Below are 27,882 nucleotides of genomic sequence, written 5' to 3'. Positions count from 1 at the left end.
GTCGGACCATGCTCTGGTTACGACCACTGTACGGGAGGAATTTAACAGGCCCCCTATCTCCTTATGGAGACTTAATAACTCTTTATTATCTGATCTCTCCTCCTCCCGCTCTATTGAAAAAGAACTAAACGAGTATTTTCAGTTTAATAACCCAAAAGATACCTCTGTCTTTACTAACTGGCATGCTCACAAGGCTGTCTTAAGAGGCATATGCCTCAAATTGGCTTCTGAAAAGAAAAAGGCTAGAATGTCTAAGACAATAGAACTCACCAATACAATTAAAACACTTGAGGACAATCAGAAACTCGCTAGAGATCCTAGTATATAAAAAAAAATGTATTCCCTTAGATTTCAACTATATGAGATCTTGCATTACAAATAAGACTCTTTTCTTAAACGAACAAACACCCAGTACTATTGGCAGGGTAACAGGGCAGAGAAAATGCTAGCTAATTGTTTTAAAGCAAAGACTGCAAAAACTAAAATCCCATTTATCTATTAATCCACTGGAGAAAAAGTTCTTATTCCACAGGCAATAGCTAACGTACTAGCCAATTATTATAAAAATGTATATAATCTACAAGCCAATGGGAATACTCCCCAACTCCATACTTCTTCGATTCAATCTTAGATAAACTACACCTCCCATAAGTGGATGCAGTTACCCTAGAAGATTTAAATAGACCTATCACAGATTTGGAATTAATGTCAGTAATATCCTCTTTAAAACCAAACAAATCCCTGGGCCAACACAGGCTCTATTCCTCGCAAAATGTTACAGGCTATCATCATCACTTTAACTAAACCTGGGAAAACCCCTGATAAACCAGAAAACTTTAGACCTATCTTGTTATTAAAAATAAATTTGAAGATATATGCCAAAATTATTGCAAACAGAATAAATGATGTCCTCCCCTCTCTGGTTAAGAACAACCAGGTTGGTTTTCTTAAACAGAGACAAACTGTTGATGGCAGGAGAGATTCATTGATTGCATGCATCACGTGGAGTCCTGTCGGACACCTTCTCTGTTATTGACACTTACACGAAGAAGGCGTTCAACAGGGTCCACTGGGGGTACCTGGATTCTGCCCTTTCCAAATTCGGCCTGATTAATAATATCAAGACAGCAATACTAGTTCTATATACCCACCCTTCTGCCTCAGTGTTTACATCTGGGTTCCTCTCACATTCCTTCAAGATAATGCATGGGACCTGTCAGGGGTGCCCTTTGTCCCGCTAATTTTCGCCCTAGCAACCCTTGCTTTAAAGATAAGAATGAACCCCTCAATTTTGGATATAGATATAGGGAACTACAGTCACAGTATTGGTCTTTTTGCGGACAATGTGATTATCATATGTAAGGGCCCATTACAATCTTTGCCCAATATTGTGGAAGATTTACAGACATTTGGCAATATTTCCTACTATAAAATCAACACTTACAAATCCCAGATCCTTGGACTAGGCCTTTCCATCAAAACGATAAGTGTTATTAAATCCTGTTTTACCTTCCCTTTGGTTAAGGACACAATATCTTATTCAGGAATTAAATTAACAAACCCATGCAATAAACTCTTTGACACCAGTTACTCTGCTCTATTAACAAATCTTAAAAATACTATTACTAATTTCCCTAGCATGGGAATCTCATGGCTGGGGAAAGTGGCGGCTATTAAAATGATACTACCTAAAATGTTATATACATTTAGAAATGTTCCAATTCATATACCCTCCTCATATCTTCGAAAAATTCTATCCATTATTATGCAATTCATATAGGCCAAAAAAAAAATCTAATATCCAAATGAACTTTCTATTCCCACCTGTTAGAGAAGGAGGCATTGGATGTCCTTCTATTGCCCAATACTATATAGGGCGGTCCTCTTAGATCAACTCAAATGTTTATGGGTGAATGATCAATCTAAGTTATGGGTAAATATGGAAACATTATTATTAGGAGGCGTATCTATTGGCCATGTCCTTACAGCGGCCTACATTTTTTAAAACTGACTTTTTCTACTCTCATCCAACTCTCGTTGCCATACTTCACTGTTGGAACCGATATATTCTAAAGAATAATTTATGCATGATTGACCCCCTTAAATCACAATTGACAATCCTGATGGCCCATATTCCCAGTCTAAATGTGTCGAATTGGGTTTCCAATTGAATCCAATACATAGCTGATGTATGGGACGGTCGTATCTGTGTGCCGTTTGATGAGCTCCACAACGACTTTAATATTCCCCACAAGGAATTCTGTAAATACCTTCAGATCCGCCATGCATAATGTTCTATCAAACCTCCTCTAGACGAAAGTAATTCCAAAATTATCAATTGGCTATTCCACACGAAACAAACAAGAAAAAGCATTTCCTGGAGTTACACCTTTCTCCTTAATTCCAACCCAAAGGCTCTTGACTTCCACAAAACTAGATGGGAACTCAACCTGGGTTCTAGGTTTACAGATTATCAATGGAACAAAGCTCACTCTGTCTTACCCAAATTTTCTAGATGTATTTATCACCTAGAAACATATAAAAAGCTATTATACAGATGGTATTTAACTCCGTCAGGATTAGCCCAATTCTTTTCCATCCCAAACACGTGCTGGAGATGTCCGAGCTATGGCTCCTATTTACATATATGGTTGGAATGCCCACGGTTGCTTCTCTTTTGGAGACAACTTTCTAAATTTCTGTCTCAGATTTGTGGATTTCCAATAATATTGGACCCCGCCTTAGCTCTCCTAAACAAAAATATGACAGATACTCAACCTTCCACAAAGCAATTATTCTTAAAGCTCTTATTGTAGCCAGATACAACATCACTAGAAAATGGAGATCACCATTAATTCCCACAATCAAAGAAATAAAACTAGGTATTGATTCAAACTGCTGGCATGAATATAAAGTTTCCTGTGTCCTAAATACTGATTGTGATTTCCTATTTAAATGGGAAGTGTGGTTGAGTAGCACTCACAATACGGTGCAAATATGAGACTCATGTGAAACTATTTTGATATGCCATTGGGTTTTCACAACAATCCCAGATCAACACTCATCTCTCCATCCTTATGGGATATGGATACTACTTTAGAGTGAGTACATGTGCATGTTATTATTTAGTTTTTGCTTATTTTTGTACTTAGTTTATGACTTTTTCACTACTATATGTGTATAGCAGTCATGTAGGCATTTCAGTTATCTTACTGATTATATCCAGCTACTTTGTGTCTGACAATTTATGTATCATTTGCCTTTTGATATAATGTGTCTTGTTATACCTTATAAAAATTTGTAATAAAATTACATGTAATAATTTTACTTAGCAGTTCTCCTGGGGGTACACAAAAAAAAATATTTAATGGCCGTTGCAGCCACTGGCCACGGCTTCAATAGCAGAAGAAATAAGCAGTGGCTGCTGGTACTAGCGGACCAAGAGACCAGCAGAGGAGAAGAGTGGGCATCAGGCTGCTGTGGACGGTAACTACCATGTCAGCTTTGGTGCTCCACTGCTCTTTTGGACAGGGGGCCTACCTCTTTGAGCCACAGAAGTAGGTCCCCGGATCAGAGGAGCAGTGGAGCACTGAAGCAGGGCAGTATAAAACTATACAAGGGCAGTGGGGGGCCAACAATTTTATCGGGGCACAGAGGGGGGCCTGCTACTGTATGGAACCAATATGGAGGCTGCCTACAACTATATTGGGCACAGTGGGGGCACTATCACTGTAAGTGGCAATACACATAGGAAGTTTATAAATAGGTCTGCATTACGCTGAGATAAGGAGCCTAAAATGTTAGGCTGGAATATTCTGTGGGGACGAATCCTGGCTGTGAGAAATCTTAATGGCGGTCTAGGCCAGGTAGTGAAGAAAAGTAAAAGTTAACGACTCTGATCAGAGAAGATGTCACCTGTGAGTCAGGGGGCCTGGGGAGATAGGGACAAGAGCAGGGGACCTGAGAAGATAGGGACAAGAGCAGGGGACCTGAGAAGATAGGGACAAGAGCAGGGGGCCTGGGGAGATAGGAAGAGGACCAGGACCAGCAACTAACAGCAACTCTGATTATTACAAACATGTTGCTAATATGGGGGGGGTACAATTTTTGGGAAATGGGCTGCCAAAGGGTACTCTGGCAAAAAAAAAAAGGTTGGGAACTACTGCTCTAAAGAAAGTTGTGTAGTTTTTTTAGTCTGACATCACTGCTCTCTGCTGCCACCTCAGTCTGGGTCAGGAAATGACTGGAGCAGGAAAGGTTTGCTATGGAAATTTGCTTATGCTCTGGGCAGTTTCTGACAACGACAGAGGTGGCAGTAGAGAGCACTGTGGTCAGACTGGAGAGAACTACACACTAAAGTAAATAGTTGCTTTGAAAAAGCTGCCATTTAGAATCTGCACGTGTTATATACAAATCTTACTTCACATATATACAAAGCATCTTTTGATACTCAGTACTGTATAAAAGATAGATTTACATTTCATCTTTAATATATTTGTCCCAGCATATTATAATAATAATAGTTTTAACAGTTTGATCTCTTTCTTGGATTGGATTTTAAACAATGAACTTTATGTCATGGTGTACGAAACGAACCAACTTTAGCTTTAACACTTTGAAGTTATAGTGGTTTAGGATTACAGATATAGGTTGTGTTATTGCATTGTACCTTACAACAGCCTGCAAGTTTTGTTTTCATGAATGGGGCTTCTGTTATACAATACTAAATGACTAATATAATACCTGCTCCTCGGTTGCAGGTACACTGAATTTGTAAACATGCCCTGTCTCCGTATTCAGAGACTTGGCACACAATTTGAACAGTGTTGAAATGCATGTATAGAAAAACAAAGAACAACCTGGTAATTTCACGATATAGTGCTGTGAACCAGTTTGCTGCTTAGGAACAAGTAATTTAGCTATGTCATCTCTTATAAGAAAGTTATTGTTAATAATAATTCCTGAAAGATTAACACTCCATTAGAAATCATTACTTCATTGTTATAAATAAATATTATATGGTTCAGTTTGTCAATTCACACAACTATTTTATATCATAGATTTGGTTTTCCACAAAATTGTGTGTACATATATTCTTACTAATTTATTTTAGAATACATTTTTGATAAGTCAGTAGAAAAGATAAACATGAAACTTTGTAATATTTTATTTAGAGAAATGTGCATCTTTCTGAACACCCTGTAACTTCAGTTTTGTTTATTTAAGTCTCTCTGTATATTTTAGAAAAGTTCCTAAAAAAAAAAAAAGTCCCAAGCAACATTAAATAGAATATGGCGAGGAGTGAAATGCAGCTGCATTATATTTCCATGAGCATATCTGTAAGGATAGAGGCCCAGATCTCTCAAACTTTGTTAGAGAAAAACTGGCAAGATTTTTCCACATCAACCAATCGCAGCTCAGCTTTCCTATCTTAATAGGAACCAAGCAGCAGATTTTACCATATATAATGCTTGGCAACTCATTATATATGGTAAAGTCGGGGGACGTGGCCTGCATGGAGAGCTGAGCGGTCGCACATCGCTGTGCTCCCGCTAGCCCAGCTCTATTAATCCTGTAAACAAAATCCTTTTGGGCTCCTACTCACCTCATTCTGTGCTGCAGTAGTGCACGAAGATCTCGGGTGCCTCCAGTGGCTTCCTAAGATGCCGGGTGAGCCGAGAGAGGAGCGCCGGGACTCAAATTGCTTGCGGCCGTGGTTGGGGTCGGTGATCCCTGAGGGGCTGCTGGTTGGGCAGTGGAGTGCTGCAGAGGACTTTAGTGGAAGCGGCAGAAGTGTCCGGTGTGCTGCTGGCAGGTGACAGAGACGGCATAAAGGCCCTAGTAGAGGAGAGCGGTCCACCATTACTGGACCTTCGTGGGCGGAGCTAGCGGTTGCATGGGATACTCCCGCGCTGAAGTGAGGAGGGCGGGAGCAGCCTTGGGCAGACTACAACTGCTGCTGCTGGTGGTATGGCAGAAAAACAATAACCCTCGGTGCCCCTGCTGAGAGTGGAGAACGCTACCTACAGCATAACCTGGGGGAGATTGGTGGCTAACCAGCTGGTCTCAGGTCCTGCCTGGAGGTGGTGATGAGGTGGACCCCCTACTTCTTTGAGTCTTCAGCTTGAGAGGGATTGAGTTTGCCCTGTGCATTATACTGAGGGGCTGAGTGCTCCCACCTGGCCCGGCTGTGTGCTGCTGCGTACTGCTGCTGGACCCCTGTTTTAGTGGACTTTGTGAATATACTATCACCTGAACACTCTCCCCTGGGCCTTCTGTTTTTTTGCTTATCTGGCTCCAACCCTATTGAGAGTCTGGCCGGGCCCGGTAGGACTTTGCTTTACCCCTCACTGGCCCTGAAGAGTTGGTTTGTTGGACTTTGTGGTGCTATTGGTGGCCAGGCTAATAAAAATAAACATGAGACTGAGGCAGCCAGACAGTCTACAGAGGATGAGGTCTCCTCTGATGAGGGTCTTCCACCACCTGCCGGTGAACATGCTGGACATGACTCCTGTGCTCCTACCCATCTGGTCTCTAAGGTCTCTGCACATGCTGCTAAAGCCCTCAGCCAATTTATAAGGCCCCAGCCTGGGATGAATACCCAATACCCAATTCTTTACGTCTCTGACTGAGGCTTTGCAGTGGCTGGATGCGGCTCCTGCTTCGGACCCTCCGGGCTGAATGGTTGAAAAGATCCTTAACCTTCCTTCTTTATCTGCCTTAATGTCTTAGTTAGTTAGAGTAGTGGGGTTAGGATTTCTCCTCAAGTCCCCTTTCTTGGTTTCTGGCCTTGGACTTACTCTGTGGACTCTCCTGCCCTCATACTGGGTCCCTTAGCGAGTTGGCCCTTTTCCTTAGTTGGGGTAGGTTTGATGGGAGGGTGTGGGATTGTTAAGGTCACTAGGCCTCTTGCTATTGTTTGGGTCGCTAGGACTCTTGCTACCTCCACTACGTTAGTGTTTCAGGGTCTAGGTCTGTACATGTTTAGAGTGTTAGACAGGGTTGTGTTGGGGATGCATTTTTTATGCTTTGCATTTTTTCTGTGTTTGTTTTCCAGTTTGTCTGTATGTCTGGTCCTTTGTTTTATCTGTGGTATGCATGGTGTATGTTCCCGGAGTCCCTCAGGCAGTGGTATTATGTCCCAGGTGCACCTTTATCTCTAATCCAACCATTTAGTGTGGAGAGGGGGTTCTCTGCCATGTTGTGCTTCTAATGCCGATTGTTTTTTCAGGTACAGATAATAGGATCCCTTAAAATAGTGGATGGAATGTTAGAGGCCTTAACTCCAAATTGAAATATGCTCTGTGTCTGGACTTTGTCAAGAAACAGTCCCCACACCTGATTTGCTTACAAGAAACCCATTTAACTGGTCAGAAAATAATAGGCCTAAAGAGGGCATGGATAGCATGGATGGCTGCCAGGATCAATATTTTTAAAATGATACATCTACCTAAGTTTTTATATATTTTCCATTTCTCTCCTGTGATTCCCCCTAAGAAGTTACTTATGAAGCTGAGTTGCATTTTGAGGTCCTGCTACTGGCCAGACAAACCCACGTGATTGGGTCAGGCGCTGCTCCAGGCATCCAAACAGAGGGGTGGCTTAGCTGCTCCTAACATGCATAAATACTTCCTAGCATTTCAATTGGTGTATGCTGCCTGGTGGATCGACCTGGATCTGGCGAACACCTCTACTGTTCTAGCGGGAGATCTCATGGGTTCGTATGAAACGTTGACTAATACCCTGTATAGATATACTTCTACTTCCAGGTTGTTGACCCCTATTAGAACTGTGGATGAGGTGTGGTCGGTGGTTTATAGAGGCTTTCCGTTACCGGTAATGTCTCCCAGAGCACCTCTGTGGGGGAACCCTCATTTTGAGCACCTGCAGGAATTGGAGACTGCTGGTTTCTGGAACGATCACGGAGTCAAATTCGTCATGCATTTGTTTGGGGAGTTTCCTTCTTTCCCCTCATTCCAGGAAATGTGGGGCCACTTTCATCTCCCTGGGAGTGCCCAGTTTCGGTACTTCTAGTTGAGACATGCGGTGGTGGCGCAGTTTGGCTCTCTTGATGTGACCCTGGCATTTTCTAATGTGGAGCTGCTTCTGGTACCACTGACCTGACTAAACCTCTGACTCGGGCATATGCATTACTACAATTGGCGGGTCCAGATCCATTTGAGTTGGCTTTTGTAAAGTGGGCAGATGATATTCCTGATTTGATGGCAGAGCAGTGTCAAGAAGTTACTAAAACCTGTTACCCCACGGTGGTTAGTGCCAGGGATCTGCTTATTCAGGTTTGGCTCATCTTGCATTTTATATTGCACTCCGGTTAGGTTGTTCAGTATTGGTCTCTCTCCCTTCAGATTATTGTTTTTGGTGTAATGCGGCTGTGGGCTATCTTCTACATGCGTAGTGTAGAACCCTTCTGGAGAGAGGTGATGCAGTGGGCTCTCTTCTACATACTTGTGTTGAACCCTTCTGGAGAGAGGTGATGCAGTTCTTGACAGATCACTTGGAATTGCCCTATGTGTTCTCCCCTTTTCTTTGTCTGTTGGGTGTTATTAATAACCTGGCCTCAGGCTCTCATAGGCGCCTGCTTATTCGGTTTCTATTGTTCTGCGCACGGAAGGTTTTGATTATGGCTTGGAAGGATACTTCCCCTCCTCCCATCATGCGGTGGTTCAATTATGTTAACAAATATGTACCATTGTATAGGACACTGTACATGAGTCGCAAATGCCCCTAGAAATTTGATAAGGTCTGGATGCCCTGGCTACTAATAAGAGTCAGTAGTACCCCCAGAATGGGTTAGTTCTCCTGGGTAGATTGATTGACCCGTCGCCTGGGAAGTGGAGGGTTACTCCGGGAGTGTGTATGTGAGTGTGTGTGTGTTGTCTGTATTTATGTCCCCTGTCTTTGTGTCGGCCAGGCATGGATCTCCTTGATTGTCTATTTCAGTGGTGCCCTGTTACTCTGAATTTTCATATGTTATTGGGGGAGGTTGGGGAGCTTTGTGCTCGGCTGTATGTTATGGTATTTCTTTGTTGTATAAGAAAACAAAAAGTTATAAATAAATACTTTCACAAAAATATATATGGTAAAATCGTTATCCTTACCTTCCCCGGGAGGACGTTTTTGCCCCAGGGATGGTGAGAATATGAAGTTATGAAGTCTCCCCCGGATGCCCTGTAAGTAGTCCCCTGGGTGGGGAGTTACACTTACGTGGTCCCTTCCTTCGGCCGTGGTCCCGTCCCTCGGCTTGACGGGCTCCAGAAGCAGATGGAGCTGAGCGGTGACAGAAGCTGTCAATTAAGCTGAGGGAGAGGAACCATTTATAGAGAAATGCAGTGGTAAGGAAGAAAAAAAAACTTTTCAAAGGGCGCTGCTGTTGTCTTGGTGAGATGAAGATGAAAAGTCCGAGGCAGAAGTATTTTGCAAGATATAGCTTCTTTATTGGTGTAGAATCATAGCAAGCAGGGATACAGGCTAGATAACGCGTTTCGGGGGACAGCGCCCCCTTCTTCAGATCAGTGATAACAACTGGTGGTGCTTACATGGTATATATACACTTAAAATGGGCGCCAAACATAAGGGGGAGGGGCTACAGTAAACAGGGGCACATACTGTAAAGGCATGATAAATACATCAAAATAGATATGCAAATCATGAAAACCTATTCTGACACATAGAACAGCCTGATGGAATGGAGCTATTACAAAAACTCTAAATAAATGCAGAGGAGGCCGTAACAGAAGGGAGAGGAAAGAAGAAAAGAGAATCAGACACCAAAAAGAAAATGAGCTGAATATGGTTAAAATTTTCAACCTTTCCAGTTATGTTTTCACAGAAACTGAACTCCAAGTCCTTAAAAAGGGGCTTTCCTACTGTCCTACCAACAAAACCAATAGTTTTGAATTGTTTCTGGATCTCAACAAATTCATTCGTAAAATCACGATTCAAAGATTCTTTGCTCTCAAAGAAGCCAATGGCCATACCACTGCCAATATCGAGACCCACCCCGCCTCCATATTATCACCTCCCCCCATCCATACCGAACTACGCCCGAAATCCACATTCTACCCCTTACATGCAAAGGGCAGCCATATTGACACTTTCTCCACAATGGTGCAATCTGACTTTGACGCCCTGTGTAGGAATGATAAACGGATTAATTACTTATCCAACCTATCCTCATCTGAACAATCGGCTCTCAAGACAATGTCCTCTAACAATACCATCGTTATCCGTTCAGCAGACAAGGGAGGTGGCATTGTTGTTCTAAACAGAAGTGACTATATCAGCGAAGCCACCAGACTTCTCACTGATACCACATATTACAAACCGATCCCCAGCAACCCTACCAAAACTTTCCAAGACAAACTCACTAAACTGGTCAATCTCGGTCACTCCCAAGGTGTCCTATCTAAAGCAGAAAAGGATTTCCTCATCATCACAGAACCATCTACACCCATTTTTTATTATCTCCCCAAAATCCACAAGCACCTCACCCAGCCCCCGGGCCGCCCGATCATCTCTGGTATTAATTCTATATCCTCCAACCTCTCCCACTACATTGACCTTCTACTTCAGAAACATGTTACCAGTCTCCCCTCTCACCTCAAAGACACTACAGCTTTCATCCAGTCCATACTACAATTTGAATGGTCATCGAATTACACACTTAATGCAACAAGAGGGACCTATGAGTGGAGGGTAAATCCAATATTATTAACATTTGACCGCTAAGCGGTCACTAAGACCCTAAATTTCCCACCCAATATAAAACTTAACGTTTAATGAGCCAAGATTAAAATAACCTCACACATATTGATCCATAGTGCATTGATTGGCATGACACTGCATGCTATAGAAGTGAATTGAAAAATTAGACTGTGGCTGCAGTCCACAGTCTATAGTGTGAGACAATTAAAAATCTAACACATTGCCCGCCCGCCCGACGTTTCGCCACAGGCTGTGGCTTTATCAAGGGCTAAGAGGCAAATGGCGTGCAAACAAGCCTTGCAGGGGTTTAAATAACCTCCTGTCTCTAACGTCATTAGAACATGTCACTTCCTGTATTAACATGACATCTCATTGGTTACAATCACATGCAGACTAATGATTGACTGCTTCCTGGCCAATGAAATTTAGACCAGGATGCATCTTGCTATATTCGTTTGATTGACAGCATCCTTGACCAACCAGCTGAGACCAATCAAGCTTCTGAACTCCTCATTGGTGCCGGAAGCTGTACACGTATGTGCGCCATCGGTCCTGCGCTAACTGATAGCTTCCCGAACCTCCGATATGGACGCATGCGCAGTACGTATTACACACTTGTCACCATGGACATTACATCACAATACACCATAATCGACCATGAACTTGGTATTCAGGCAGTATCTTTCTTCCTGGCTAAAGACTCAGGAATGCCCACTGCTCAGAAGGAATTTATTCTGGAAGGTCTCAGATATATACTGACCCATAATTACTTCGAATTTCTGGGTCAGATTTACCTGCAACACAAAGGCACCGCTATGGGGTCTAAAATGGCCCCCAGTTTCGCTAATCTCTTTGTTGGGATGTTCGAAGAACAACACATCTATACTCACCCCCTTTTCAAGAACTGCGTGTACTACCAACGGTACATAGATGACATCTTTTTAATCTGGAATGGCGAAGTCTCTCTGCTTATGAAATTCCTCTCTGACCTTAACGTTAACAGCTGGTCACTTCAGTTCACCCAGACCATCTTCCAGGACCACGCCGAATTCTTGGATGTTTTGGTCTCCCATAATAACAGTGACCAACTAACCACCAAAACTTTTTTCAAAAAAGTTGACAGCAATAGCTATTTAGATTTTGGCAGCGGACATTTCAAGAAATGGCTGTGCAACGTACCCTTCGGACAATTTAAGAGAATCAGAAGGAACTGCACGAGTGAGAGAGACTTTGTGTCACAGAGCAAAATACTCAAATCTAGATTTAGGGCTAAAGGGTATCCCCACTCTCTCGTGCAGTCCTCCTTCATCCGGGCACAAACTCTTACTCAGAAGGACTGCCTTCTCCCTAAACCTAAGGCCAACACCAAGATAGGCGATAGGTTACTTAATTTCATCACCACTTTCAGCCGGGAACACACAAAAATCAGGAACATTCTGAGTTCCCATTGGCCCATCCTTCTTAAGGATCAACACTTGGGACCATTGTTACCTACCAAACCTTCCCTTACCTTCAGAAGAGGTCATACTATTCGGAATATAGTAGCTGCCAGCAAGTTAAAACCTCAGACAAACAAGTGCGTTAGTACCGGTTTTCTTTCCATCACAGGGTGTTTCAAGTGCGGCCTCCCCAGATGCAAATGTTGTGCCGTTATTAAACACAAATGTACCTCTTTCTCCTCCACTTCTACCAAGACTACATATCCCATCAAAACTCACATTACCTGCAGCACCAAATACGTTGTATACCTGCTACAATGCCCATGCGGACTACAATATGTGGGGCGCACAATTCGTTGCTTTAGGGAAGGCATCAACAAGCATCGCAGCAACACTGCTAATGGTTTCCTGTTGCATAGCGTATCCCGCCACCTGACTGAAGCTCATGCAAAAGACTTTAACTCCATCACTGCAACTCCAATTGAACACATCAGCAGTGATCAGTCCCACAGATATAGCACCCTGAGACGCAGGGAGAATTTTTGGATTCATTGTCTCCAGACTCTCTCACCCCGTGGACTGAATGAGATGATTGAGTGCAATTTGTGAGGCATCACTATTATATACATTATATTTATATATTTTTTATGCATTTTTCTTAATAATAATATTTTTATTCTCATTTTTATCTCTATTTCTAATTTATCTCACTTCATTTTCTGTCTTTGCCCATTGCCCCATCTCTCTCTCCCTCCCCCCTCCCCCACAATATACATTCATAATTAGTTTGGTTTCCCCCACCCTTTTTTTAGTGTCATATCCCGCTGTTACATTTGCCATGTATTATTATTATTATTATTATTATTATTTTTATATATATTTTTATTTTTATTTTCTTCTTTTTTCTTTTTTCTTCTTGTTTCTTTTTTAATTTTATTTTTATTTATATTTTTATTTTTATTTTTTAATTTTTTTCATTTTTATTATTTACTTTTATTTTTATTTTTATTTAATTTTATTTTTATTTTTATTTCTAATTCTATTTTTATTTCTAATTCTATTTTTATCTTTATTTATATTTATTTTTATTTTTCATTATTATCTCTACCATCATAGATCGTTTTTCTGTTTCTACCCATTGTTTCCCCCCCCCTTATTACTTTTCCTCCACCCCTAAAGCCCCCCCCCCCATTTTTCTCATTGCCACATCACTGGCTCTAGTTCAAGATGTCCATATTCAGTGACACTTTTATTGACGTCCATACACATTAACTACCACTGCCTATTCATCATATACTATCATCCTGACATTTTCCCTCCTGTGGGTTCCAGCGAGGGACTTCAGTGCCTGTCATCACGGGTGAGCCGGCCTCCTGAGCGCTGCCCGTGGTGCGCTGCGCCTCTGCGCGTCGTGCGTCTCCCGGGCAACGCTCTCTGGCCGGACGCTTCCGACAGACTGCATGGATACGCGTCTGTAGCAACGGCCACTTCCGCCGCACACTCCCGAGCTGCGGCCAGCGGCTCCAGATGCGCGCATATTACCTACTGTTCACCAATGATTTTATTTAGAGTTTTTGTAATAGCTCCATTCCATCAGGCTGTTCTATGTGTCAGAATAGCTTTTCATGATTTGCATATCTATTTTGATGTATTTATCATGCCTTTACAGTATGTGCCCCTGTTTACTGTAGCCCCTCCCCCTTATGTTTGGCGCCCATTTTAAGTGTATATATACCATGTAAGCACCACCAGTTGTTATCACTGATCTGAAGAAGGGGGCGCTGTCCCCCGAAACGCGTTATCTAGCCTGTATCCCTGCTTGCTATGATTCTACACCAATAAAGAAGCTATATATTGCAAAATACTTCTGCCTCGGACTTTTCATCTTCATCTCACCAGGACAACAGCAGCGCCCTTTGAAAAGGGTTTTTTTCTTCCTTACCACTGCATATCTATCCAGGACTGGCTAGTCCTGTCCTGTACCCTGGGCTTAGCAGCTGCATCCGGTGGACTATTATCCATACCACTAGCCCCACTGTGGGTCTACATGCGAGTTTTTTGCTCGCTCAAGGTGAGCACCCATCATCTACTCTTCGACTAACCCCTCCCACCTGTCATCAACAGTATCACACTAGGCGCCTTTCCGTCGGTCTTTCCTTCTTTTGCTCTTTTCAGATTTATAGAGAAAAGAAGGGATGTGGAGAAAGATGGGATCAGGAGTGAGTGAAGAGGACCAAAGCAAAAGGGCTTCTCCCTGTACTCAATCAAGCCATTCAGAGCAGGAAAAGCATGGATCATGACTGGAAGCCACCATGTTCCTTCCCCTTTTGAGTTTAACAATTTTTTATGCTGTATGTAGCATTGCATAGAGCTGAGGTGTGCAGCACTGGAATATTATTTTCCTCATCAGTTGGTGAGTAGACCACAGGGACATGACAGGCTCTCTTTAAATTTTATATATTTCATTGTAGTGGCTCTGTATTTCTGTTTACCTATTTATAGCTAATACTTGCTTAACATCTAAATTAACTATTTATTTTTACATATTCAATTGATACTGAGCAAATAAATGTTATGTTGTTTTAACATTTGGCACTCAGTTTTTCAGCGTTTTCTTAATCAAGGGCACACAAGTGTCCTTAAAAGAAATTAGCTCAGCTAAATGCTAAATCATTCTATTACTATTTGGAGTAATTGTTTGTGCTCATGGCTCCCGGTATAAGAAGGTTTAATTAGTTAATGAATTATCATGTCCTTGGGAATCCATTAACATATTTATAAAGTAAATAAGGATCCATACAAAATATACCACAAACCAAAATAATTTAAATTGTACTTTTCCAAATATAATAACATATTTCCCTGCATCATGTCCCTTTCATGACTGGGGTCTCATTCCCAGAAATCACCTTTTAGAATGTTGTATTTTAAAGATGAATTTTTTTCTTGTTTCTAAGGGTCTTTTTTTGTTGGGATAGACTGCTGGCCAATATTGGTGCTAGTAGATTAGTTCTTGTTATAAGGGGACTTATACTACTTAAGGTAGACCTGTCGTCAGGAAAGGAGTGTAAATAAGCCAATGGCTTGATAGAGTTAATAATCAGAATTCAGCTCCAAAGCCAAGAGGGTATTCCCTGCATGGTAAAAGCCACAGCAAGTCCATGTCCTCTTTTTCACCACCTATGTAACAGCTTATGTTTACCTACTCCATTTGACTGACAGCCACTAGAAAAAAAGAGTACATTGGCTGGACTTAGTGGACTTAGTGTTCGACTAACAATAATTTTGTTTCTGCATGACCCCAATGATCAGCTGATAAAAGGCAAATTGCCAGGTTTGTTACATGGGCCACTGACCCATTAGGCTGATAATCATCCCATTTAAAACGCCTTTATTCTACTACAAAATTTTTATAATCATTTAAAATTGCAATTGATCTTAGTTGATTTGAGCCTTTCATTTCAATTAAAACTATTATCACCCACTAACATACCTCTTCAAAATGCATAATGTAGTTTATCATTTCTGCAGCCTGGCTCTTATTTAGTAGATGGCTTTTTTCCTAATTACTTTTTTTTTTACTTTTAACTTTGAAGCTCTCGGCTTATAAGGAAAATGAATATTCCAAATAAATTATATATTGATTCACATATACAACGTCTACTTTATGATTGCATCATGAAGTTGACATGTTTTTACTTTTGGACAGTGTTGAGCAGCATAGGCCATATTCGAATTCGCGATATTTCGCAAATATATGGACGAATATTCGTCATATATTCGCTAAATTTGCATATTCATAATATCCGCGTTTTATTTTCACATATGCACAAATTTGCATATGTGAAAATTTGCATATGCAGAATTAGCATATACAAACATTTACATGTGCGAAAATTCGCACGCCAGTCTCACACAGTAGTATTAGAGCCTTCTTTACACCACACAAGCTGGAAGCAGAGAGGGATGATCACTGTGATGTGTACTGTGAAAAAAAAACAAATATTCGTAATTGCGAATATATAGTGCTATATTCGCGAATTTGCGAATATGTGATATACGCGAATAAAATTTACATTGCGAATATTCGTGAGCAACACTACTTTTGGAAGACATCAGAGGGCTTCAAAGTATAGCAGCAATTTTCCTATTTTTCACAACATTTTCAAAATCGAAATTTTTCAGGGACCAGTTCTGTTTTGAAGTGGATTTGAAGGGCCTTCTTATTAGAAATACCCCAAAAATGACCCCATTATAAAAACTGCACCCCTCAAAGTATTCAAAATGACATTCAAAAGGTTTGTTAACCCTTTAGGTGTTTCACAGGAATAGCAGCAATTTGATGGAGAAAATTCAAAATCTTCATTTTTTACACTGGCATGTTCTTGTAGACCCAGTTTTTGAATTTTTACAAGGGGTAAAAGGAGAGAATTTTTCCTAAAATGTGTAACCCAATTTCTCTCAAGTAAGGAAATACCTCATATGTGTATGTCAAGTGTTCGGCGGGTGCACTAGAGGGCTCAGAAAGGAAGAAGCGACAGTGGGATTTTGGAGAGTGAGTTTTTCTGAAATGGTTTTTGTGGGGCATGTCACATTTAGGAAGCCCCTATGGTGCCAGAACAGCAAAGAAAAACACATAGCATACTATTTTGGAAACTACACCCCTCAAGGCACGTAACAAGAGGTCCAGTGAGCCTCACCCCCCCACAGGTGTTTCACGACTTTTTGTTAAAGTTGGATGTGTAAATGATTTTTTTTTCACCAAAATGCTAGTTTCCCCCCAAATTTTAAATTTTTACAAGGGATAATAGGACAAATGCCCCCCAAAATTTGTAACCCCATCTCTTATGAGTATGGAAATACCCCATGTGTGGGCGTCAAGTGCTCTGCTGGCGCACTACAATGCTCAGAAGAGAAGGAGTCACATTTGGCTTTTGAAAAGCAAATTTTGCTGAAATGGTTTTTGGAGGGCATGTCGCATTTGGGAAGCCCCTATGCTACCAGAACAGTAAAAAAAAAAACACATGGCATACTATTTTGGAAACTACACCCCTCAAGGAATGCAATAAGGGGTACAGTGAGCCTTACCACCTCACAGGTGTTTGACGACTTTTTGTTAGTCGGATGTGTAAATGAAAAAAACTTTTTTTTTTTCATTTTCCCATCCAACTTTAATGAAAATTCGTCAAACACCTGTGGGGTGTTAAGGAGCAGTATACCCCTTGTTAAGTTTTGTGAGGGGTGTAGTTTCCAAAATGGGGTCACATGTTGGTATTTCTTTTTTTGCGTTTATGGCAGAACCACTGTAAAATCAGCCACCCCTGTGCAAATCACCAAGTTAGGCTTCAAATGTACATAGTGCGCTCTCACTCCTGAGCCTTGTTGTGCGCCCGCAGAGCATTTTACACCCAAATCCGGGGTATTTTCGTACTCAGGAGAAATTGCGTTACAAATTTTGGCAAATAAAAAGTATGAGGCAACACCAGCATAATAGTATTAAATGTTTTATTTTTTAACAGTAACAGGCTGGTGTAGCCCCCAACTTTTCCTTTTCATAAGGGTTAAAAGGAGAAAAAGCCCCCCAAAATTTGTAGTGCAATTTCTTTCTCCCGAGTACGGAAATACCCCATATGTGGCCCTAAACTGCCTCCTTGAAATACGACAGGGCTCCGAAGTGAGAGAGGACTAAATTGGGGATCGCATAGGGGTGGACATAGGGGTATTCTACACCAGTGATTCCCAAACAGGGTGTCTCCAGCTGTAGCTAAACTACCAGCATGCCTGGACAGTCAGTGGCTGTCTGGAAATGCTGGGAGTTGTTGTTTTGCAACAGCTGGAGGCTCCGTTTTGGAAACACTGCCGTACAATACGTTTTTCATTTTTATTGGGGGGGGGGGCAGTGTAAGGGGTGTATATGTAGTGTTTTACCCTTTTATTATGTGTTAGTGTAGTGTTTTTAGGGTACATTCACACTGGCAGAGGTTTACAGTGAGCTTCCCGCTAGAAATTTGCGCTGCGGCGAAAAATTTGCCGCAGCTCATATTTGAAGCAGGAAACTTACTGTAAACCTGACCGTGTGAATGTACCCTGTACGTTCACATGGGGGGCAAAACTCCAGCTGTTTCAAAACTCCAACTCCCAGCATGTACTGACAGACCATGCATACTGGGAGTTGTTGTTTTGCAACAGCTGGAGGCACACTGGATGGAAAACCTTCAGTTAGGTTCTGTTATCTAACTCAGTATTTTCCAACCAGTGTGCCTATAGCTGTTGCAAAACTACAACTCCCAGCATGTACTGATCTCCGAAGTGCATGCTGGGAGATGTAGTTATGCAACAGCTAGAGGTACGCAACTACAACTCCCAGCATGCCGAGACAGCTGTTTCGGCAGGCTGGGATTTGCAGTTTTGCAACATCTGGAGGGCTACAGTTAGAGACCACTGCATGTGATCTCCAAACTGTGGACCTCCAGATGTTGCAAAACTATAAATCCCAGCATGCACAGACAGCAAACTGCTGTGTGGGCATGCTAGGAGTTGTAGTTTTGCAAGATCTAGAGGGCAGTATAGAGATCACTGTGCAGTGGTCTCTAAACTGTAGACCTCCAGCTGTTACAAAACTGCAAATCCCAGCATGCCCAAACAGCTGTCTGGGCATTCTGGGAGTTGTAGTTGTGCAACATCTGGAGGGCTACAGTCTCAGACTGTAGCCCTCTAGATGTTGCTAAGCAACTTACCGGCTTCCGTCGGATCCAGGGAGTCATCCTCTTCTGCCGCACGACATGCTGCCCCCGCCGATCACCGCAGCCGATCGCGTCCAGCAGCCTCCACCGACGGGTAAGTAGATCTTCGGTGGCCGGTCCCCTTCGGTTCCCTGTTCTGCCCAGCCTATTGTGGGTGGTCAGAACGGGGAAAACGAAAGTTAACCCCGCTGCCCCTGATCTGCTATTGGTCATCGCATCTGACAATCAATAACAGGGATAGGAGGGGTGGCACCCCTGCCACCTCACTCCTATCCCTTCAGGGGGATCGTGGGTGTCTTAGACATCCACGATCCCCCTTATATTCCGGGTCACCGGGTCACCATAGACCCGTATGACCCGGAATTGCCACAAATCGCAAGTGTGAATTCACTTGCGATTTGCACCGATCGCCGACATGGGGGGTCTGATGACCCCCCTTTGCATTTGCGCGGGGTGCCTGCTGATCGATATCAGCAGTCACCCCGGTCCGGTACCCGCCTTGCACGCGGCAGGGGCCGAAATTCCCACGGTACAGAAGGCGTATCCATACGCCCTGGGTCCTGTATGGGTTAAAAGGCTTCTTGTATATCATTCATTGTTTTCCTATATAATCCATTTTATATGAAATAAACATGGAACACAAATACTATTTTCAGCGTGTAATACATCAGGTCTGCATAGAGAAATTAACCTTGTACAACTTGTACAACCTAGTTTAAAACTGAATAACCATAGTGCTCTATGCTTAAATCTGAGCATATATTTCCAATGTGTACCCCACACTTTTCCTTAGCCAGCAGGACTTAGTTAAAAAACTGTTTCCCAATGAGAATTCCTATCCAAAGTTGAAAAGATTTACTTTGGAAACAATTTCTGTACGTTCATGCTTTACTGACAAAAAGCGCTTAAAGTAAAATATGACAAAAGTTGTTATGCATATTTTAAGTGGCCACAGAAAATTCACAGAAGATCCAGCTGGGTTATAGCAAAATCATTGTACTGTTTCTAACTCTTCAGAGAAATTATATTTGTCAACACTTCAGTTTACTTATTTATCTTCTGATTTTTCTGATCACCATTGTGTTATCTTATTTGGTTTCCTTTGCAATTATATACATCCTAACATCATTCTGTATTATATAATTCAAAGCTAATGAAGGATATAAGCACAATGCTTACATTTATGGCCTTGATGAATGTTATGCTTTTGATTTATTAGGAGAGTAAAGAGTTATGTCTGTAATATTTACACTCCAACAAATTGCAACATCAAGAAAGAAAAGTCATGGAATTATGGAAATCACAGGATTGATAGACATGTTAATATGCAAACTACAGGGGAAAAAAATGGAAACAAAATATTAAAAACCCCTAAATGTATTCATCATCCAGTGTGAGCACCATGCACAGAAATACAAGCACTTACAAGCTATCAGTGAGGTTAATAATGGTTGTCCGAGAAATGTTCTGCCATGCTGAATGCATTTGGCATGCAAATCATTAAGATCTGCTGCTGGCAGCTCCCTTTAAAATTGTTGACCAATGACGTCTCAGATGTGCTTGATGGGAGCATATTTAAGCCACGCAGACTGCTCATAGTAGCACGAGCAACACGCGGTCGGGTGTTGCTCTGTTAAAAAAAACAGCTCCTGGAACAATTTGGTAAAACCAAATGCCAAGCTACAACTCTATATCTTTTGGTCACAAGAACATTTTTCATTTTTCAGGAAAGATCAAGCTAAAACAAACACTAACTACTGTTTAATAAAGACATCAACCTTGTTCCCCCTCTTTTTCTATGTTACTATCTCATGGGATTAAGAGAGCAACAACACTGTTTGCATCACAGTTGTAGTTCTCTGATTATCTGTTCATGCAACCTTAACTCTTATTTGCTCCTGCAACTGCTACTTAGCACTGTATGCCAATGTGCACAACCAAAAATTTTGTTTCGTTTCATTTTTTTTCGGATGAAATCTTTTTCGGTTTTGTTAAACCTACGGGGTACAGTAATTCGTTTTTTTCTGTTTTCGGATGCATTCGTATATTTTTTTCGGTTCCATTCGGATTCGGCTTTCGGATAAATTAGTTATTTCGGATCTATTTTTTATACATGTCGTTAATTTTATTTTAGTTTTTGGCTCTTCTATGGTCCCCTGCACTGAAGTATATATACACCTATTCATATTTCCCGCAGAGAGCTATGATTGGCCAGATGGTTCCAGCCAATCACAACTCTCTGTGGGATGTATGAATATGTGTATATATACGTCAGTGAAGGGAACAATAGAAGAGCGCCGGCCGCATCTATACAGTATACAGGACGATAACAGCGGATGTCAGTAGTGACATTCGCTGTGATCTTTCCTTAACTGCAGGTACTACTACTCCCAACATGAAGCAAACTCTGCTCCATGCTGGGAGCTGTAGTACCTGCATTAATAGACAGATCGCAGTGGGTGTCAGAAGTTACACTCGCTGCGATCTGTCTATTAATGCAGGTACTACAGCTCCCAGCAAGGAGAAGAGTGTGCTCCATCTTGGGAGTAGTAGTACCTGCAGGTAAGAACAGATCACAGCGGGTATCACTACTGACATCCGCTGCGATCGTCCTGTCTATAGCAGAGATGCAGAGTGGCTTTCTCCTGCGCTTGCATCTCTGCTCTGTACTCCGGCCGGCTACTCACTCATTCATATTTCCCTCAGAGCTGTGATTGGCTTCAACCATCCGGCCAATCACCACTCTGGGCGGAAAATATGAATGAGTGATGTTCTATTCACATCACTGGCCGGAGTACAGAGCCGAGATGCGAGCGCTGTATAGAGCTGCTCGCATCTCTGCTATGTTATGGACGATCGCATCAGATGTCAGGACTGATACCCAGGGCGGTATGTCTATTAGTACAGGTACTAATACTCCCAGCATGAAACAGTCTGTTCCATGCTGGGAGTAGTAGTACTACCTAAAAAATTTAAAAAAATAGAGAAAAAAGTGAAACACACACTTTATTAAATGGTACCTTGCTTCTAAATGAAAATGAATTTTGTTTTAACAAAAATAAAATTAGTTTTTTTAACAATTTCGTGGGCATGTACAATTCGTTTTGCTACGATTTCAGATTCATTCGGATGTAAATATTTTGTACATTCGGATCAATCCGAATGTACAAAATATGAACAATTCGGACAAAAACTAATTTCTCCGAAACAAATTGCACAAGCCTAATATCAATGTCCTATACTAGAGCACCCCAAAAGTCAAAGAAAGAACCAATTGGTTATCAGGGCAGTCAGATTCCAAGCTCCTGAAAGAATATAAAATAGATAAATAAAACCTTGCAAGTGAAGAGTTAAATGTCTGTGTTTTATTGTGACCCCCCCTTTCACACACTCACACACACACACACACACACACACAGCCTTGAGTAGAAGCTGTGTGTTCCTCTGTGTACTCTCAGCAGAAGTTCCCTTATCTGAGGGCATTGTCAATCAAAGATAAGAGGGAGCTTTACAGTGCTGTAGCAAAGGTATGTGGGAAGCGAGAAGCTGGACTGTGCAAACTACTGGAGGAGGACCACAAGCTCCAGCAAGGTACCACTGAGCCTCAGCAGTGTCTCTGAGTCCTCTAACTGCATCCCTTAAACAGGGGGCAGCTTCATTAAAGGGGTACTCCGACCCTAAGACATCTTATCCTCTGTCCAAAGGATAGAGGATAAGATGTCTGATCGTGGGGGCCCCGCTGCTGATGAGCCCCGCAATCTCTTATGCAGCACTTACTTGTGTGAGCTGCACGCCAGCACTGGAAGCTCCGAGTCTGAAGCCTCACGACTACAGGGCTGCAGTATCGTGATGTCACAACTCCGCCCCGTGTGATGTCCCGCCCCACACCTCAACGCAAGTCTATGGGAGGGGGCGTGATGGCCGTCATGCCCCCTCCCATATACTTGCATTGAGGATTCAGACTCAGAGCCTCCAGCGTTGGCATACAGCTCACTCAGGTGGGTGCTGCATAAGAGATTGCAGGGGTCCCCAGTGGCGGGACCCCCGCGATCAGACATCTTATCCCCTATCCTTTGGCAAGGGGATAAGATGTCTTAGGGCCAGAGTACCCCTTTAAGTTTATGCAGAAAGGAGCAGGTAGGCGATGCTGCTCGGTGTGACATACTCACACTGACAGTAGAGGGAAGTGTGAAACAAATAGCTGACCTCCTGGGACAGCGGGGCAGGGCTAAAAATGTAGGACACTTAGGTTGTATGGGGGTGGGCCCCCTCTGTGGCCCGGGCCCTCAGGCAGTGCTGACCTGTGAGCCTGACCTGTACAGGAAAAAGCCAGGGCAACAAGCAGTTCATTGTAAGATGATAGCCCTTCAAATAGGCCATCAGGCATGACATCATTGGCATTGGAAAAGCAGCTCCTATTTGTAAAAATGTACCATTATTTATATATTTATGTACCTAGAGTGCTAGCTTGTTTAGATTTTGATACATTATTACTGTAAGTCTTTTGCCAAGTATATGTTATTTCTGTGCATTGTACATACACACAGCCCTCTCTTGGTATTAGCTTGGTTGGAGTTTTACTGGACAGGTAACAACATTACCTACAGTGTATAACATTGTGGCTTCTCTGCATCATGCTGGGAATTGGTATTTTAACCTTGTTTTATATCAATAAACACTACACTTCCCATCACAGAAAGGTCTGTGCTTAAATCATCAGAGAAAGGTTTGAGCAAACATTGATGCAGCAATGTCTACTGGGAGAATTCAGCTTTAAATGTTAAACGACCCTTTGGTTACCCAAACAAACTTCACTTTCTCTACTTTGGTTCCTCCAGTTCTATGTCCGCTCTCTATTTAGGTACAATGGTGGTCTGCTTAATAGACTACCCTATGCATAGTGAGCTTCAATGAGATATGCCCCACTCCTCTGGGATGGGACAGTGCAGATGAATCTTCCTGTTATACACTCTTAACTCCCACAAAGGAGGTATGGACACAACTGGTCAAATTCCATGATCACCATCTGTTATGTATTGTTTGTTGTGTATTGTCTGTTATGTATGTCTGGTGCCTCTACATGGCTCTGTAGCTTAGAGAATCTGAATTAGTGTAACAATGTAGAATAAAGTCATATATGTAAAAATCTCTTTGATTTTCCTGTTCAGTCGCAATTTTGTTTGACCAGGAAAATACATAAACTAATGCGGTTGCAGCATATTAATTATCAACAATAATGAAGTACAAGACATAACACAATTGATAGAACAGTCACCAATGGGTGACAGTAGTACTAATGAAGCAGTAGCATAGGCCAAAGGTAGAGCCATGAGTTTAGTTAGGAGGCAACAGGCAAGAGGACAAATAGGAGCAAAGTGTAGAACAACAGTTACAAGGAGCACAATCCAAAGGACAATGCAGTGCAATCCAGCGAGAAGGTAGAGATTGGCAGTTTATTACCGTTCATGCCTTACCGATCGCTGAATGCACTGCGTACAATAAGCAATTTGCATACAGCTCAACAGGAGCAAAAAGGTTTCCTGCTTCCCATCCTGGCAATCGTGATCACCAGGTATCTGCAAGAGCTGCTGGGTCTCAGCAGACTCATATTAGTAATTTTCCACTTGATTTTTTTTTTCCCTGCATTTTTTTTTTGTGTGAAAAAAACGCCAGTGCAATTTCTTGCGCCTGATGTTTTTTTTCAGTTTTTTTTCTGGTGTTTTTGCATTTGAGTGGAAATTGCATTTTTTGGCCCCCTTTGAGGTCTATTTCAAAATGTGTTGGGTACCAACAACATATGATAGCTTTTTTTTTTTGCACCACCAATTCTACTTTGTAATGACATCAGTCATTTTACCAAAAAATCTACGGCAAAATGAAAAAAAAATAATTGTGCGACAAAATTGAAGAAAAAACGCCATTTGGTAAAAATGACACCCTTTATTTATTCTGTAGGTCCATACAATTAAAATGATACCCAACTTATATAGGTTTGATTTTGTCATAGTTCTGGAAAAAGTCATAACTATATGCACGAAAATTAATACGTTTAACCCCTTAAGGACCAAGGACGTACAGGTACATCCTTGGTCCTGCTCCCGTGATATAACGCGGGGTAACACAGTAACCCCGCATCATATCACGGCGGGCCCAGCGTCATAGTGAAGGCGGGACCCGCCGCTAATAGCGCGTAGTGCCGATCGCGGCACCGCACGCTATTAACCCTTTAGCTGCGCGCTCAGAGCTGAGCCGCGCGGCTAAAAGCGAAAGTGAAACCATGCCGGTTAACTCAGTGGGCTGTTCGGGATAGCCGCGGCGAAATCGCGGCATCCCGAACAGCTTACAGGACAGCGGGAGGGCCCCTACCTGCCTCCTCGCTGTCCGATCGCCGAATGACTGCTCAGTGCCTGAGATCCAGGCATGAGCAGTCATGCGGCAGAATCATCGATCACTGGTTTCCTATGAGAAACCAGTGATCAATGATAAAGATCAGTGTGTGCAGTGTTATAGGTCCCTATGGGACCTATAACACTGCAAAAATAAAGTGAGAAAAAAAAAAGTGAATAAAGATCATTTAACCCCTCCCCTATTAAAAGTTAGAATCACCCCCCTTTTCCCATAAAAAAAAAACACAGTGTAAATAAAAATAAACATATATGGTATCACCGCGTGCGGAAATGTCCGAATTATAAAAATATATAATTAATTAAACCGCTCGGTCAGTGGCGTGCACGCAAAAAAATTCCAAAGTCCAAAATAGTGCATTTTTGGTCACTTTTTATATCATTTAAAAATGAATAAAAAGCGATCAATAAGTCCTATCAATGCAAAAATGGTACCGTTAAAAACTTCAGATCACTGCGCAAAAAATGAACCCTCATACCACCCCATACATTGAAAAATAAAAAGTTATAGGGGTCAGAAGATGACAATTTTAAACGTATGAATTTTCCTGCATGTAGTTATGATTTTTTCCAGAAGTACGAAAAAATCAAACCTATATAAGTAGGGTATCATTTTAATCGTATGGACCTACAGAATAAAGATAAGGTGTCATTTTTACCAAAAAATTTACTACGTAGAAACGGAAGCCCCCAAAAATTACAAAATGGCGTTTTTTTTTTCAATTTTGTCGCACAATGATTTTTTTTTCTATTTCACTGTAGATTTTTGGGCAAAATGACTGACGTCATTACAAAGTAGAATTGGTGGCGCAAAAAATAAGCAATCATATGGATTTTTAGGTGCAAAATTGAAAGAGTTATGATTTTTTAAAGGCAAGGAGCAAAAAACGAAAATGCAAAAACGGAAAAAACCCCGGTCCTTAAGGGGTCAAAATTGTCATCTTCTGACCCCTATAATTTTTTTTATTTTTTCATTAGTGGGGTGGTATAATGGCTAATTTTTTTGCACCATGATCTAAAGTTTTTATTGGTACCATTTTTGTTTTGATCAGACTTTTTGATCGCTTTTTATACATTTTTTATGGTATAAAAAGTGAGCAAAAATACCATATTTTGGATTTTTTGCGCATTCGCCATTGACCATGCAGTTTAAGTAATTATATATTTTTAGAGTTCGGACATTTAAGCACGCGGCAATACCACATATGTTTGTTTTTATTTTTGTGTACACCTTTTTTTTTTTAAATGGGAAGGAATTAAATCCCTTTTTTTTTTTTTTTTACTTTTTTAAATGCAGTGTTATAGCTCCCTCTAGGGGCTATAACATTGCATACACTGTTTGCAGGCACTGTTCAATGCATTGCCATAGGAATGCATTGATCAGTGTTTTCTGCACTTGATTGCTCAAGCCTGGATTTCAGGCTTGGAGCAATCAAACACCGATTGGACAGCCGGGAAGAAGGTAAGGCACCTCCCACTGTCCTCTCAGCTGTTTGGGACGTCGCGACTTGACCGCGATGGTTCCGGACAGCTCCACTGAGCTAGTCGGTATGGATTCCTCCCGTTTTAGATGTCGCAATCAACTTTGAGGCATCTAAAGGGTTAATACTGGAAATCAGCCCGATCGGCGATGTCCGGTATCGGCCACAGATACGAAGCGTGCTCAGCTTCTCAGCGCGCTTCACAGATCGTGAGCTGGTCATGGATGTAAATATTGACGTCCGTGGTCATTAAGGGGTTCATTTTTAAACTGGGATCAATTTATGTGGGCGGGCAGGGTACTAAAAATGTAGCCGACAATAATAAAAATGTAGTGTGTGTGTGTTTTTCCCTTTTTTTCCCTTTATTTTTTATATTATTTACGTAGTACTATTACTCTATAGAACTATTGTTTCATGATGGGAGTAGTAGTTCCTGTACTAATAGACAGATCGCTCCGGGTGTCACTCCTGACACCCGATGCAATCGTCCATAATATAGCAGAGATGAGGAGCGGATCTATACAGCGCTCGCATCTCTGCACTAAACTCCGGGCCGGCCAGTGATGTGAATAGAAATTCACCTCACTTATTCATATTTTCCGCCCAGAGTGGGGATTGGCTGGATGGTGGCAGCCAATCCCTGCTCTCAGCAGTATATATCAATGGAGAGTGGCCGGCCGGAGTACAGAGCAGAGATGCGAGAGCAGGAGAAAGCCGCTGACACCCGCTGCGATCTGCCCTTAACTGCAGGTACTACTGCTCCCAACATGGAGCTCACTCTGTATGCTGGGAGCTGTAGTACCTGTATTAAAAGACAAATTACAGCGAGTGTCACTCCTGACACCCATTGTGATCCCCCTGTATAATGTATAGATGCAGCCAGCCGCTCTTCTATGGTCCCCTGTACTGACGTATATATATACCTAATCATATTTCCCGAAGAGAGCTGTGATTGGCTAGATGGTTCCAGCCAATCACAACTCTCTGTGGGAAATATGAAAAGGTGTATATAGAAATCAGTGCATGGGACCATAGAAGAGCAGCTGGCCACCCACATCTATACATTATACAGGAGGATCACAGCAGGTGT

Source organism: Hyla sarda, chromosome 5, assembly GCF_029499605.1.
Source record: "Hyla sarda isolate aHylSar1 chromosome 5, aHylSar1.hap1, whole genome shotgun sequence".
In the NCBI taxonomy this organism is placed as follows: domain Eukaryota; kingdom Metazoa; phylum Chordata; class Amphibia; order Anura; family Hylidae; genus Hyla; species Hyla sarda.
The sequence above is the reverse complement of the archived record's forward strand: the minus strand, read 5'-3'. Positions refer to the sequence as shown.